The sequence below is a fragment of the Pristiophorus japonicus genome, chromosome 4 (assembly GCF_044704955.1).
Source record: "Pristiophorus japonicus isolate sPriJap1 chromosome 4, sPriJap1.hap1, whole genome shotgun sequence".
Lineage (NCBI taxonomy): Eukaryota > Metazoa > Chordata > Chondrichthyes > Pristiophoridae > Pristiophorus > Pristiophorus japonicus.
In genome coordinates this window covers 139,895,498-139,908,351 of record NC_091980.1, presented here as the reverse complement: position 1 = coordinate 139,908,351, position 12,854 = coordinate 139,895,498, and the positions used below count along the sequence as shown (strand labels likewise).

General features: G+C 52.6%; 1 protein-coding gene, 1 long non-coding RNA gene and 1 pseudogene across 2 annotated transcripts in view; all 3 read right to left on the bottom strand.

Moving 5' to 3' along the window:
* The window catches only part of LOC139263082 (uncharacterized), a 29,632-nt gene extending 28,833 nt beyond the window's left edge, over positions 1–799 (bottom strand). Inside the window, exon 1 of the long non-coding RNA XR_011593037.1 lies at positions 68–799. This is a non-coding gene — a long non-coding RNA (uncharacterized lncRNA). The remainder of the gene's footprint in view (positions 1–67) is intronic.
* Positions 1–12,854, bottom strand: part of LOC139263084 (uncharacterized) — a 192,003-nt gene that overhangs the window by 117,762 nt on the left and 61,387 nt on the right. The window lies entirely within an intron of this gene.
* LOC139261929 (tripartite motif-containing protein 14-like) lies at positions 1,589–4,335 on the bottom strand (annotated as a pseudogene).

Here is a 12,854-nt window from a genome sequence, read left to right as displayed (position 1 = left end):
ATAATCACACATGTACAATGATAACTATTACCGATAATCACCCATATACAATGATAACTATTATTACCAATAATCACACATATGCTTGAGACGCTTGCGGTACAAGACCGGAGAATTCACCGGGTCACAGGATTCGAGCTCAAGGGGATCAGCTGGCCAAGCCTTGTCGAATTCTGAAGTATCTATTGTAACAGCCCTCTTTTTATCCCTTTCTTTCACTCTCACTACGTGAGGATCCACATATTTCAAAGTATTACCTCATCCAATTAGCCGCAGTAACTCCAGTTTTAACAAGAATAACTCCCCATAACTTGACTCACTCCTGGATTTTCCAGATCTATGGCAGGTGCCTTTTCAAGGTTGGAGCTAACAGAGAGAGTTTTGTTGACTCTCCTTATCAGCGAAGATACTGTCGGACTGGAATCCCTTTTACTGACTGAACATTGCTCACAGAAACACCCTTAAACCTCAAGTTAATAGGAAGAATTTCACCGTGATTAATGCAGTCATGTCTGACACTACTACAATTCACAACTGAGATTAATGCAATTGTGCCTGTCACCACTACAATTCACTACTTAGATTAATTGAAGTCACGCCTTCAGTACTACAATTCACTGCTGAAATTAATGCAGTCATGCCTGTCACTATTACAGTTCACCACTGAGATTAAAGCAGTTGTGCCTGTCACTATTACTATTCACTTGTGAGATTAATATCATTGTGCCAGTCACTACCATGATTCACTACTGAGTTTAATGCAGTCATGCCTGTCACTATTGCCATTCACTACTGAGATTAAAACCATTACAATCACACAACTAAAGTAGTACAATTCTACAACTGAAGGGGACAATCAATTGTAATTCTATGAATTGCAGCAAACTGACCAAAAGCAGCTGTGTTTAGCGTCAGTGACAGACCCTTACAGAGAAAAGCACAAAGACCCCACGGATCTTTAAAAGCAGCAAGGCACCGAGCTCCTGACCTCATCAGAGGGGGAGATCTGGATATGACATCAGCAGAGGGGGAGACCCAGACATGACATCATCAGAGGGGGAGATACAGACATGACATCATCAGAGGGGGAGACCCGGACTTGACATCATCAGATGGGGAGACCCGGATGTGACATTATCAGAGGGGGAGGCCCGGACATAACATTATCAGAGCGTGACTGGGACATGACATTATTAGAGGGCCCTGGAAATGACATAATCGGGGGGTGGGGGGGGGACACCAGACTTGAAAGCATCAGAGGGGCAGACCCGGAAATGATCTCATTGAGGGGCAGGCTGGAAGTAACATCATCAGAGGGGAACCAGGAAGTGACATCGTCAGAGCGATAGCCCCGAAATGACATTATCAGAGCAGATCAGGAAATTACAACATCAGATGGGGAACCAGGAAAAGACATAATTTGAACCCCCAACCCAGAAGTGCCATCATCAAAGCCACAGTTCTGGAAATGACATCATCACTGCCCCCAACCCAGAAATTACCCATTTAAGAGATCCACCCAAAACCGGAAGTGACATGACGCGATTCCCAAAACCGGATGTGGTGTCGCAGACTCTCAGATATCAGGATTAATTTAACAGTTTTAGAGATTTGTTCCAGCAATAAAATGATGGAAACACGGGTTCAGTGAATGTGGTTTGAAAGGTGTGTAAATGTGTCAGTGAGTCAGTGACCTAGTGAAATGACACAGTCCCAGCCTCGTAGTCCAACTGAACTCGGATCCTGCTCACAGACCGGAACCGTCGGAGATCAGTGAGCTGGGAATTGTGCCGGGCCCTGAGATAACCCAAGAAATCATTATAATATAGACACCAGGATTTACTGCTGTTCCCAAGGTAAGACCCTCCCCCCTCCCTCTCTACACTCCCATACACAATCCCAATTCCCCATTGATACCCATCAGTTTCCATATCCCAGGAATGGGATCCTGAGGAGAAGCTCTGGAAGTAGAGGACTTGGAGATGGTCTTTAAACCTCTCTGGGTGAGGTGGGTAGGGCTGTTTTTGTCCACTTCGTGTTACTGATCTCAGATCATCAGACAGAACCAAGTTCCAGTTTGCGGTTTTTGGATCCAGGCCCATCAGTGACCTTTGCCCTAGAGAGGAGAGAAGAGATTGGTCAGACAGGGTTATTCCACTCAGATCAATGATTGACAGCTGCAGGGTAGGAGTGTCAGCCCCATATTACCAGTCAGTGTGATCCCCGTTTCAGATTATAAACACACCTTGGGATATTCCCACTCTCCACCTGATCCCAGTCGACTGACTGATGGTGATTCGTGGGACAGGGGCTGCCCCAGAGGAGCTGTGTGGAGGAGGAGTTACAGTTGGGCAGGTTATAAATAACCCACAGACCATTAGGCCCCATTTAGTATCAGACCCCTCATCATAGGGGCTCGAAGCCATTTAAATGCATCTCTGTATACGACCGCGTCAAATGCAAATTGCGATGCTCAAAGAGCGAGGATACGTTTCTCTAATCTCTCATCTAATTCAGAGTGTGATAATGGCCAGGGCAGAATAATTTATTGTAACGCGGCAGTGTTAAATGTCAGAGAAATACAGGTCGCCATCCTAAAATCTCTGCCCAAATATGCCCCTTGATCTGAGATGCCAACTGTTAGGGAATGGATGTTCTTAAATATAAATGAATCAGATATTCCACGTGGTAATAGGGTTCAAAGGCATTTATTGACTTTCATAGGAATTAAGCATAAAATGATCATTATTATTACCGATAATCAGACATATATGATAACTATTATTGCCAATAATCACAAATATACCGGCCTTGAAATCCTGGTTCTGGGCTTCCCGCGGGCAATCGTCTGAAAAGAAGAAAAAAGATGCGCACTTTAGCTTGGGCGCCCATCAGCGATTGCGGTTTTAGGCCTCTTCTGCATGCTCATCGGAGCACGTGCTGGTCTGAACGGACGTAGAGCTGGAACTGGAATCACGTGGACCTGGACATCCAATCAAGGTAAAGTATTCTCATTCATAATAATGGGAACTCTGTAAGTAGGACCTCTCATTATTATGAATGAGAACCCCCCCTTCCCCCGACACCTAAACACAATAAAAAAATAAAAAAATACCCTACATATTTAAATTAAAGTTAGTGTCAGCCCCATATTACCAGTCAGTGTGATCCCCGTTTCAGATTATAAACACACCTTGGGATTTCCGGCTCTCCCTCTGATCCCAGTCGACTGTTTGATGGTGATCCGTGGGACAGGGGCTGCCCCAGAGGAGCTGTGTGGGGGAGGAGTTACAGTCCCTGTATTCGGTGGAAGCTGGCCCTGTAAACAAAGCTCACGGTGATTGGGAATTGTGATACAGCGAGGTCCCACCTCCTTCATATTACTCGATGGGGGGAGGTTATATATTCCATACTTATATATTCCTACATTACAACAGTGACTACACTTCAAAAATAGTACTTCATTGGCTGTAAAGCACTATGGGTCATCCTGAGGTTGTGAAAGGTGCTATATAAATTCAAGTCCTTTAATAATACTGTCAGCCCTGTGAGGAACAGTGTCCTTTTAAGAGACACTCTTATTAAACATAAAAACATAATTAGGAACAGGACTAGGCCATATGGGCCATCGAGTCTGTTCCGCCCTTTAACTCTAATTTTGCTGAGATGCCTTAAATTTAATTAAAGTATCAATTATTATTTAAAGGCATTGATCAAAAATTATGGCCAAATGACCGGAAACAGGCAAACTGCAAATACTCGGCATTTCTACCACTTTAGTTTCGAAGGAGAATTATTAAATGATATCACTGCTTGAGTGCTGTGAGCAACTCTTTAACTTGGGCACCATCTGCTTTTTGGTTAGGTTGGTGGATGGGGCACGACTGAGCACTGATGGGTCCGATCAGCATTACTTCGACTGTGTGAGTCACTCCGGCTATTGTCAGTCACACAGTGACCCAGCCTGGACTGGAGGAGAGCTGCCCTGGCTCACTGTCTGCCCTGGGACACTTTGGGACATTAGCTCCGGCCACACAGAGGTCTCCGAGCACAGCCCAGGGACACGGTGCCCCCCCCTCCCATTACATTCCTGTCATTGCCAAGCTCACCAGTGGTCCTGATTCCCCTCCTCTCGGTGACCTCCATCGATTCCAAAAAACCGCCTCCCTCCCCTCAGGGGCCGAATGGCACAGCTCGTGGATGGGGCCTTTCCTGGAGATTGTTCGCAAGATGTTTGGTGTCAAGCATTAGTTCCTAAACAAAACTATGTTAAATAATTTCTTTGAACGTAAATGTTATAACCATGCATCCATTGGATACAAACCGTATTAGCATATAACGTTAACGATGTATAGCATGTGGGGTGACTAATTGTGGATTACATTATCTGTTGTGTTTCTGTAATAGTAACTCGTCAATTACCTTATGCCATGCTCTTGTCACGTTTGCAGAGGAAGATATCGAAGAATCAGGTGGAGTGGAGGCGGACCGGAGGAGGGCCTGCTGAGCTGCACCTTCGCACTGATGTGGAAGAGCAGCCTTAGTGAGCAGCCACATTCGCTCTGCCACCCATGGTGGTGCAGATCCCATTGTTGCACCACATGAGTAATGTATAAAGCAGTGATAAACCAGTGGTAATTTAAAGTAATTTAATGGCATTAGATTATAATATATGAATGATGTATTGTTATGCGTGCAGCTTCTGTACTCTCATGTTAATCATATTTAACATCTCTCATTCACAATTATTGCAGTAGTGTTGCTCCTTGTACATATGCCTGCGCAGCACAAGCATTCTCATGTCTCCCCTTTTCTTGCACTAACCTCAATTATGTTTTCCAGCTCCCCAGACACAATGGGAGGCCCTTGCAGCAACACCGGCACCGCTGCAGGTCGTGCTCACTATGGGTGATGAACAGCAAACCAAGGAGGAGGAACTGTCATCTGTGGTACCTGCGGCCACGTCATCTTCAACGGATGAAATAGCGGGGCCAAACAGCTTGCAGCAGGTCACTCCAAGTCGTCCAGTGCCCACGCCGACCCTGTGGAGTTAGAGTCGGCAAGGTAGGCATGCACTGCGACAGACAGATATCAACGAGGACATGGTGTCAATGTTGAGGGCGAATGTTGACATAGGTCGAGAGCTCCTCTCGGCACTTGATGGGTTGACTGGCAACATTGCCACACAGAATAACAGAGGGCATGGGGCAGATAGTTGCAGCAATGGGGTGAACGGCCGGCTCTGTCAATGCCTTGCAGCATGTGATAGTTTCAGGAGATGGCACTGCACCTCAAGGTGCCGTGCCACCAACCAGCATGATAGATGCGAGACAGGAGGAAGAACTTCCTTCTGACTCGGAAGACGTTTCTTCGCAAACATCTTCTTCTCCATCCACTGAGGTCATTCTGCTGACACCACCACCTCCCCCTGCACCCCCCTGCCCCAGCAGCAGCCCTTGAGGTGCTCTGCTGCAAGACGTCTCGGTCCCGTTACTTGGGGATTACGTGGGAAACTGAGGGGGTCAAGTTAGAGGAGGGAAATATGGCCACAGGTAGAGTGGGGGGGCGATTATTTTTGTTTTGTACTTGTTTTAAAAACATTGTTGATTGTTGACTGTTGGGGATGGTGGGAGGGTGTTCTTGTTATATTGCATTAAAAATGTTGTTCACTGTTGGGTTTGGGAGGGCGGTAGTTGTTGGGGGTTCGGTGGGCGGTGTTATATATGGTTTGTTCAAAAAAATGGAAATCAGTTGTTAAATTATTAAAAATTGTTATTTAACTTTACAATTGTTGTGAAGTGTCTTCTAATAACGTACGGTAAAACATTAATACAAAGGTTGCAAACAATGGCCATGGCCAGGCCAGGCAGGGCCAGGCAAAGATGAAACATAACGCAACTTTAACTGTCACCACCGTAACTTCATGCAAAGCGTTCATTTATGAGCTGCTGCCACAATAGTTTTTCAGCTGCTTAACCACCATGGGGCTTTTCCAGTGGTGTGGGGGGGGGGCATGGGGGCATGGGTTCATCGCCAGGCTGATTATCCTCCTCTTCGTCCTCCTCTTCCGCCTCCCCTCTCTCCTGAGGTGGACCGGCAGTCCCATCTGGCAATTGTTGTCGTCTCCTGATAGCTAGGTTATGCAACATGCAGCACATCACAATGCACTCAGCGACCTGCTCAGGGTGGTATTGTAGGTTGCCTCCTGAGTGGTCCATGCATCTGAAGTGCTGCTTCAGAACTCCAATTGTCTTTTCGAAGATATTGCGTGTGGCTATATGGCTTTCCTTGTAGCGCTTCTCGGCTTCTGTCTGGGGCTTACGCAGGGGGTTCATGAGCCAGCTGGCAAGGCCATATCCTTTATCCCCCAGCATCCAACCATGACCTTGTGGCTGATTCTTAAACAGGTCAGAGACATTGCTCTCACACAAGATGTGCGCATCATGAATCCTCCCTGGAAAATTTACATTTACTGCCATGATTATTTGTTTGTGGTCGACAACGAGCTGCACATTCAGGGAGTGGAATCCCTTTCGGTTCCGAAACACCGTTGCATCCTATGCATACAGTCTTTTGCTCCTTGCACCTTGGGAAAGTTTGCTATTCTCGAGAACCCAAAGCCCTCTCACTCTGGTCATAGGGAAATTTATAAAGTCCATCCTGCGTGCATAAAGGGCTTCAGTCACATGTCTAATGCAGCAATGTGTGGCGTGCTGAGAGATACCGCAAATGTCGGCAGCTGAGGCCTGAAAAGAGCCCGATTCATAGAAGGAAAGTTCCGCAGTAACCTTAACCTCAACGGGCAGTGCGGTCCTGATGGTGCTGGTAGGCTGCAGATCTCCCTTAATTAGCTGGCATATCTCACTGATAACCTCCTTTCTGAATCGCAGCCTTCGGACATGTTATCAGACATGTCCAGGTATGATCGCTTATCCCTGTAAATGCGTTGGCTGTAACGTCTCCTCCTCCTCAGCAGTCTGCAACCTCTTTGACTGGGCACATAACGCTCTTCAATGAACCTTCTCCCATCTCTATTCTGCAGCATGTGAGTAGTCATCAATACTGGTTGAGAAATTACAGACGCATCACTATAAATCACTATAAATGCCCTAATATGTCTTCTTAAATTGTCCTCAATACAATATAAACTGGAAATTAACCACCATGTGATTAGATAATTGGCAAGATTCAAAAACGCCCTTAAAGTCACTCACAAATTGCTTCTCCTCCCAACCACTTCAAGCCACCTTCTATTAAAGATCCTCTAAGTTATAAAAGGGCATCCATAGAGCCGAGTTAAGGTCAGGTGAGTGCAGCTTTTCATGAACGTCTTTTTGGGTGAGCGATCATTTGGGTGAATTATGGACAAAATGCCGAAAGTAGCGCTCGCCGATATTCTGGGCGATAATTGGGCGCTAGTTTCCATTATAACCAGTATTCTGGGCCTTGCACGAGGATGACCATATATTTTTTTTAAATAGGCCAGGCGATGCAGCTCATTCCTGTATGCCCAAATGTTGCTCCAGCGATAAATGGGTTATAATTGGGCGCTAGTTTCCATTTGCCATCAAATATGGGCGATAGCCTGAATCTCAGCGCTTAAATGGCCGCTAAATGGGTGATGATGTGCCAAAAGTCTAGCCCCAAATGTTTCAATCAGATCACCGTATTCCAAGTGTGGCCTGACCAAAGCCCTGTCCAATTGTAGTAAGACATTTTTACTCTTATACTCCAACCCCCTTGCAATAAAGGTCAACATGCCATTTGCCTTTGTAATTGCTTGCCGTACCTGAATGGTAACTTTCTGTGTTTCCTGTACGAGGATTCCTAAATCTCTGAACACCAACATTTAATATTTCTCCGATGTAACTATTTGTACTGCACTTTTTTTGACAGGTGTTTGTCCAGCGCCCTGTCAAACACCGCCCCCCCTCGCTTCTCCCGGCCCGAATCATTCCACGCACATGGTGCCGAGAAGCAGGACCTGAGGCTCCTACTCTCTCCACCCTGGCTGGCGTGGGGCCGATATCGGCCAGCGGGGGGGTGGGGGGGGGCTGAGAAAGAGGCTGAGGGAGAGAGAGAGGCTGGGGGAGAGGCTGGGGGAGAGAGAGAGGCTGGGGAGAGAGAGGCTGGGGGAGAGAGAGATAGGCTGGGGGAGAGAGAGAGAGGCTGGGGGAGAGAGAGAGGCTGGGGAGAGAGAGGCTGGGGGAGAGAGAGATAGGCTGGGGGAGAGAGAGAGAGGCTGGGGAGAGAGAGAGAGGCTGGGAAGAGAGAGAGAGGCTGGGGAGAGAGAGAGGCTGGGGAGAGAGAGAGAGGCTGGGGAGAGAGAGAGAGGCTGGGGAGAGAGAGAGACAAGCTGGGAGGGGGAGAGAGAGAGGCTGGGAGGGGGAGAGAGAGAGGCTGGAGGAGCGAGAGACAGGCTGGGAGGAGAGAGAGAGGCTGGGAGGGGGAGAGAAAGAGACAGGCTGGGGAGAGAGAGAGAGAGAGATGTTGGGAGGGGGAGAGAGAGAGGCTGGAGGAGAGAAACAGGCTGGGGGGAGAGAGAGACAGGCTGGGAGGGGGAGAGAGAGAGGCTGGGGAAAGAGAGAGAGGCTGGGGGAGAGAGAGAGGCTGGGGAGAGAGAGGCTGGGGGAGAGAGAGATCGGCTGGGGAAGAGAGAGAGAGGCTGGGGAGAGAGAGAGAGGCTGGGAAGAGAGAGAGAGGCTGGGGAGAGAGAGAGGCTGGGGAGAGAGAGAGAGGCTGGGGAGAGAGAGAGAGGCTGGGGAGAGAGAGAGAGACAGGCTGGGAGGGGGAGAGAGAGAGGCTAGGAGGGGGAGAGAGAGAGGCTGGAGGAGAGAGAGACAGGCTGGGGGGAGAGAGAGAGGCTGGGAGGGGGAGAGAAAGAGACAGGCTGGGGAGAGAGAGAGAGAGAGATGTTGGGAGGGGGAGAGAGAGAGGCTGGAGGAGAGAGACAGGCTGGGGGGAGAGAGAGACAGGCTGGGAGGGGGAGAGAGAGATGCTGGGGAGAGAGAGAGAGGCTGGGGGGAGAGAGAGAGACAGGCTGGGAGGGGGAGAGAGAGAGGCTGGAGGAGAGAGAGACAGGCTGGGGGGAGAGAGAGAGGCTGGGGGAGAGAGAGAGGCTGGGAGGGGGAGAGAGAGAGGCTGGGGGAGAGAGAGATAGGCTGGGGAGAGAGAGAGAGGCTGGGGGAGAGAGAGATAGGCTGGGGAGAGAGAGAGACAGGCTGGGGGGAGAGAGAGAGAGGCTGGGGGGAGAGAGAGAGAGGCTGGGGAGAGAGAGAGACAGGCTGGGAGGGGGAGAGAGAGAGGCTGGGGAGAGAGAGAGAGGCTGGGGGAGAGAGAGACAGGCTGGGAGGGGGAGAAAGAGAGGCTGGAGGAGAGAGAGACAGGCTGGGGAGAGAGAGAGAGGCTGGGAGGAGAGAGAGACAGGCTGGGGGGAGAGAGAGAGGCTGGGGAGAGAGAGAGAGGCTGGGGAGAGAGAGAGACAGGCTGGGAGGGGGAGAGAGAGAGAGGCTGGGGGAGAGAGAGAGAGGCTAGGGAGAGAGAGAGACAGGCTGGGAGGGGGAGAGAGAGAGGCTGGAGGAGAGAGAGACAGGCTGGGGGGGAGAGAGAGACAGGCTGGGAGGGGGAGAGAGAGGCTGGGGGGAGAGAGAGACAGGCTGGTAGGGGGAGAGAGAGAGGCTGGAGGAGAGAGAGACAGGCTGGGGGGAGAGAGAGAGGCTGGGGAGAGAGAGAGAGGCTGGGGAGAGAGAGAGACAGGCTGGGAGGGGGAAGAGTGAGAGGCTGGGGGAGAGAGAGAGAGGCTAGGGAGAGAGAAAGACAGGCTGGGGGGAGAGAGAGAGAGGCTAGGGAGAGAGAAAGACAGGCTGGGAGGGGGAGAGAGAGAGGCTGGGGGAGAGAGAGATAGGCTGGGGAGAGAGAGAGAGGCTGGGGGAGAGAGAGATAGGCTGGGTGGAGAGAGAGAGGCTGGGGAGAGAGAGAGAGAGGCTGGGGGGAGAGAGAGAGAGGCTGGGGAGAGAGAGACAGGCTGGGAGGGGGAAGAGAGAGAGGCTGGGGAGAGAGAGAGAGGCTGGGGAGAGAGAGAGACAGGCTGGGAGGGGGAGAGAGAGAGGCTGGGGGAGAGAGAGATAGGCTGGGGAGAGAGAGAGACAGGCTGGGAGGGGGAGAGAGAGAGGCTGGGGGAGAGAGAGATAGGCTGGGGAGAGAGAGAGACAGGCTGGGGGGAGAGAGAGAGGCTGGGGAGAGAGAGAGACAGGCTGGGAGGGGGAAGAGAGAGAGGCTGGGGAGAGAGAGAGAGGCTGGGGGGAGAGAGAGACAGGCTGGGAGGGGGAGAGAGAGAGGCTGGAGGAGAGAGAGACAGGCTGGGGAGAGAGAGAGAGGCTGGGGGGAGAGAGAGACAGGCTGGGGGGAGAGAGAGAGGCTGGGGAGAGAGAGAGAGGCTGGGGAGAGAGAGAGACAGGCTGGGAGGGGGAGAGAGAGAGGCAGGAGGAGAGAGAGAGAGGCTAGGGAGAGAGAGAGACAGGCTGGGAGGGGGAGAGAGAGAGGCTGGGAGGAGAGAGAGACAGGCTGGGAGGGGGAGAGAGAGTGGCTGGAGGAGAGAGAGACAGGCTGGGGGGAAGAGAGAGAGGCTGGGGAGAGAGAGAGAGGCTGGGGAGAGAGAGAGACAGGCTGGGAGGGGGAAGAGAGAGAGGCTGGGGGAGAGAGAGAGAGGCTGGGGAGAGAGAGAGACAGGCTGGTAGGGGGAGAGAGAGAGGCTGGAGGAGAGAGAGACAGGCTGGGGGGAGAGAGAGAGGCTGGGGAGAGAGAGAGAGGCTGGGGAGAGAGAGAGACAGGCTGGGAGGGGGAAGAGAGAGAGGCTGGGGGAGAGAGAGAGAGGCTGGGGAGAGAGAGACAGGCTGGGAGGGGGAGAGAGAGAGGCTGGAAGAGAGAGACAGGCTGGGGGGAGAGAGAGAGGCTGGGGGAGAGAGAGAGGCTGGGAGGGGGAGAGAGAGAGGCTGGGGGAGAGAGAGACAGGCTGGTAGGGGGAGAGAGAGAGGCTGGGGAGAGAGAGAGAGGCTGGGGGGAGAGAGAGACAGGCTGGGAGGGGGAGAGAGAGAGGCTGGAGGAGAGAGAGACAGGCTGGGGGGAGAGAGAGAGGCTGGGGGAGAGAGAGAGGCTGGGAGGGGGAGAGAGAGAGGCTGGGGGAGAGAGAGATAGGCTGGGGAGAGAGAGAGAGGCTGGGGGAGAGAGAGATAGGCTGGAGAGAGAGAGAGACAGGCTGGGGGAGAGAGAGAGAGAGGCTGGGGGAGAGAGAGATAGGCTGGGGAGAGAGAGAGACAGGCTGGGAGGGGGAGAGAGAGAGGCTGGGGAGAGAGAGAGAGGCTGGGGGGAGAGAGAGAGACAGGCTGGGAGGGGGAGAGAGAGAGGCTGGAGGAGAGAGAGACAGGCTGGGGGGAGAGAGAGAGGCTGGGGGAGAGAGAGAGGCTGGGAGGGGGAGAGAGAGAGGCTGGGGGAGAGAGAGACAGGCTGGGAGGGGGAAGAGAGAGGCTGGGGGAGGGAGAGAGAGGCTAGGGAGAGAGAGAGACAATTTGGGAGGGGGAGAGAGAGAGGCTGGATGAGAGAGAGATAGGCTGGGGCGAGAGAGAGAGGCTGGGGAGAGAGAGAGAGGCTGGGGAGAGAGAGGGACAGGCTGGGAGGGGGAGAGAGAGAGGCTGGGGAGAGAGGGAGAGGCTGGGGGGAGAGAGAGAGACAGGCTGGGGGGAGAGAGAGAGGCTGGGGGAGAGAGAGAGACAGGCTGGGGGGAGAGAGAGAGAGGCTGGGGGAGAGAGAGGTAGGCTGGGTAGAGAGAGAGAGACAGGCTGGGAGGGGGAGAGAGAGAGGCTGGGGGAGAGAGAGATAGGCTGGGGAGAGAGAGAGACAGGCTGGGGGAGAGAGAGAGAGGCTGGGGAGAGAGAGAGAGGCTGGGGAGAGAGAGGCTGGGGGGAGAGAGAAAGGCTGGAGGAGAGAGAGACAGGCTGGGGAGAGAGAGGCTGGGGGGAGAGAGAGACAGGCTGGGGGGAGAGAGAGAGGCTGGGGAGAGAGAGAGACAGGCTGGGAGTGGGAGAGAGACAGGCTGGGAGGGGGAGAGAGAGAGGCTGGGGGGAGAGAGAGACAGGCTGGTAGGGGGAGAGAGAGAGGCTGGAGGAGAGAGAGACAGGCTGGGGGGAGAGAGAGAGGCTGGGGAGAGAGAGAGAGGCTGGGGAGAGAGAGAGAGACAGGCTGGGAGGGGGAAGAGAGAGAGGCTGGGGGAGAGAGAGAGAGGCTAGGGAGAGAGAGAGACAGGCTGGGGGGAGAGAGAGAGAGGCTGGGGAGAGAGAGAGAGAGGCTGGGGGGAGAGAGTGAGGCTGGAGGAAAGTGAGAGAGGCTGGGGGGAAATTGAGAGGCTGGGGGAAAGTGAGAAAGGTTGGGGGAGATAGAGAGGCTGGGGGAGAGTGAGGGAGAGGCTGGGGAAGAGAGAGAGAGAGAGACACGGGTGAGGGTGGGGGGGGAAGAGACACGGGTGGGAGGGAAGATGGATCATGTTCTTCCAACCCCCTACAAGGGACATCATTGGAGTAGATGATATCCAGAAGTCATGTCACTATTCACTTCATACCCAATAAACCTGTTAACAATCCGTACACAATGTCTGCCCCATCTATGGTGGGTGCGGCGGGGGAGGATGCACTTGCGCTGGGGTAAGGCACTTCGGCAGGGGGAGAGGTGCACTTGGACTGGGGTACGGGACTTTGGCTGGAGGAGGGATGTATTTGGACTGGGTTAAGGCACTTTGGCTGGGGGAGGGGTGCACTTGGACTGGGGTACGGGACTTTGGCTGGGGGAGGCATGTACTTGGCCTG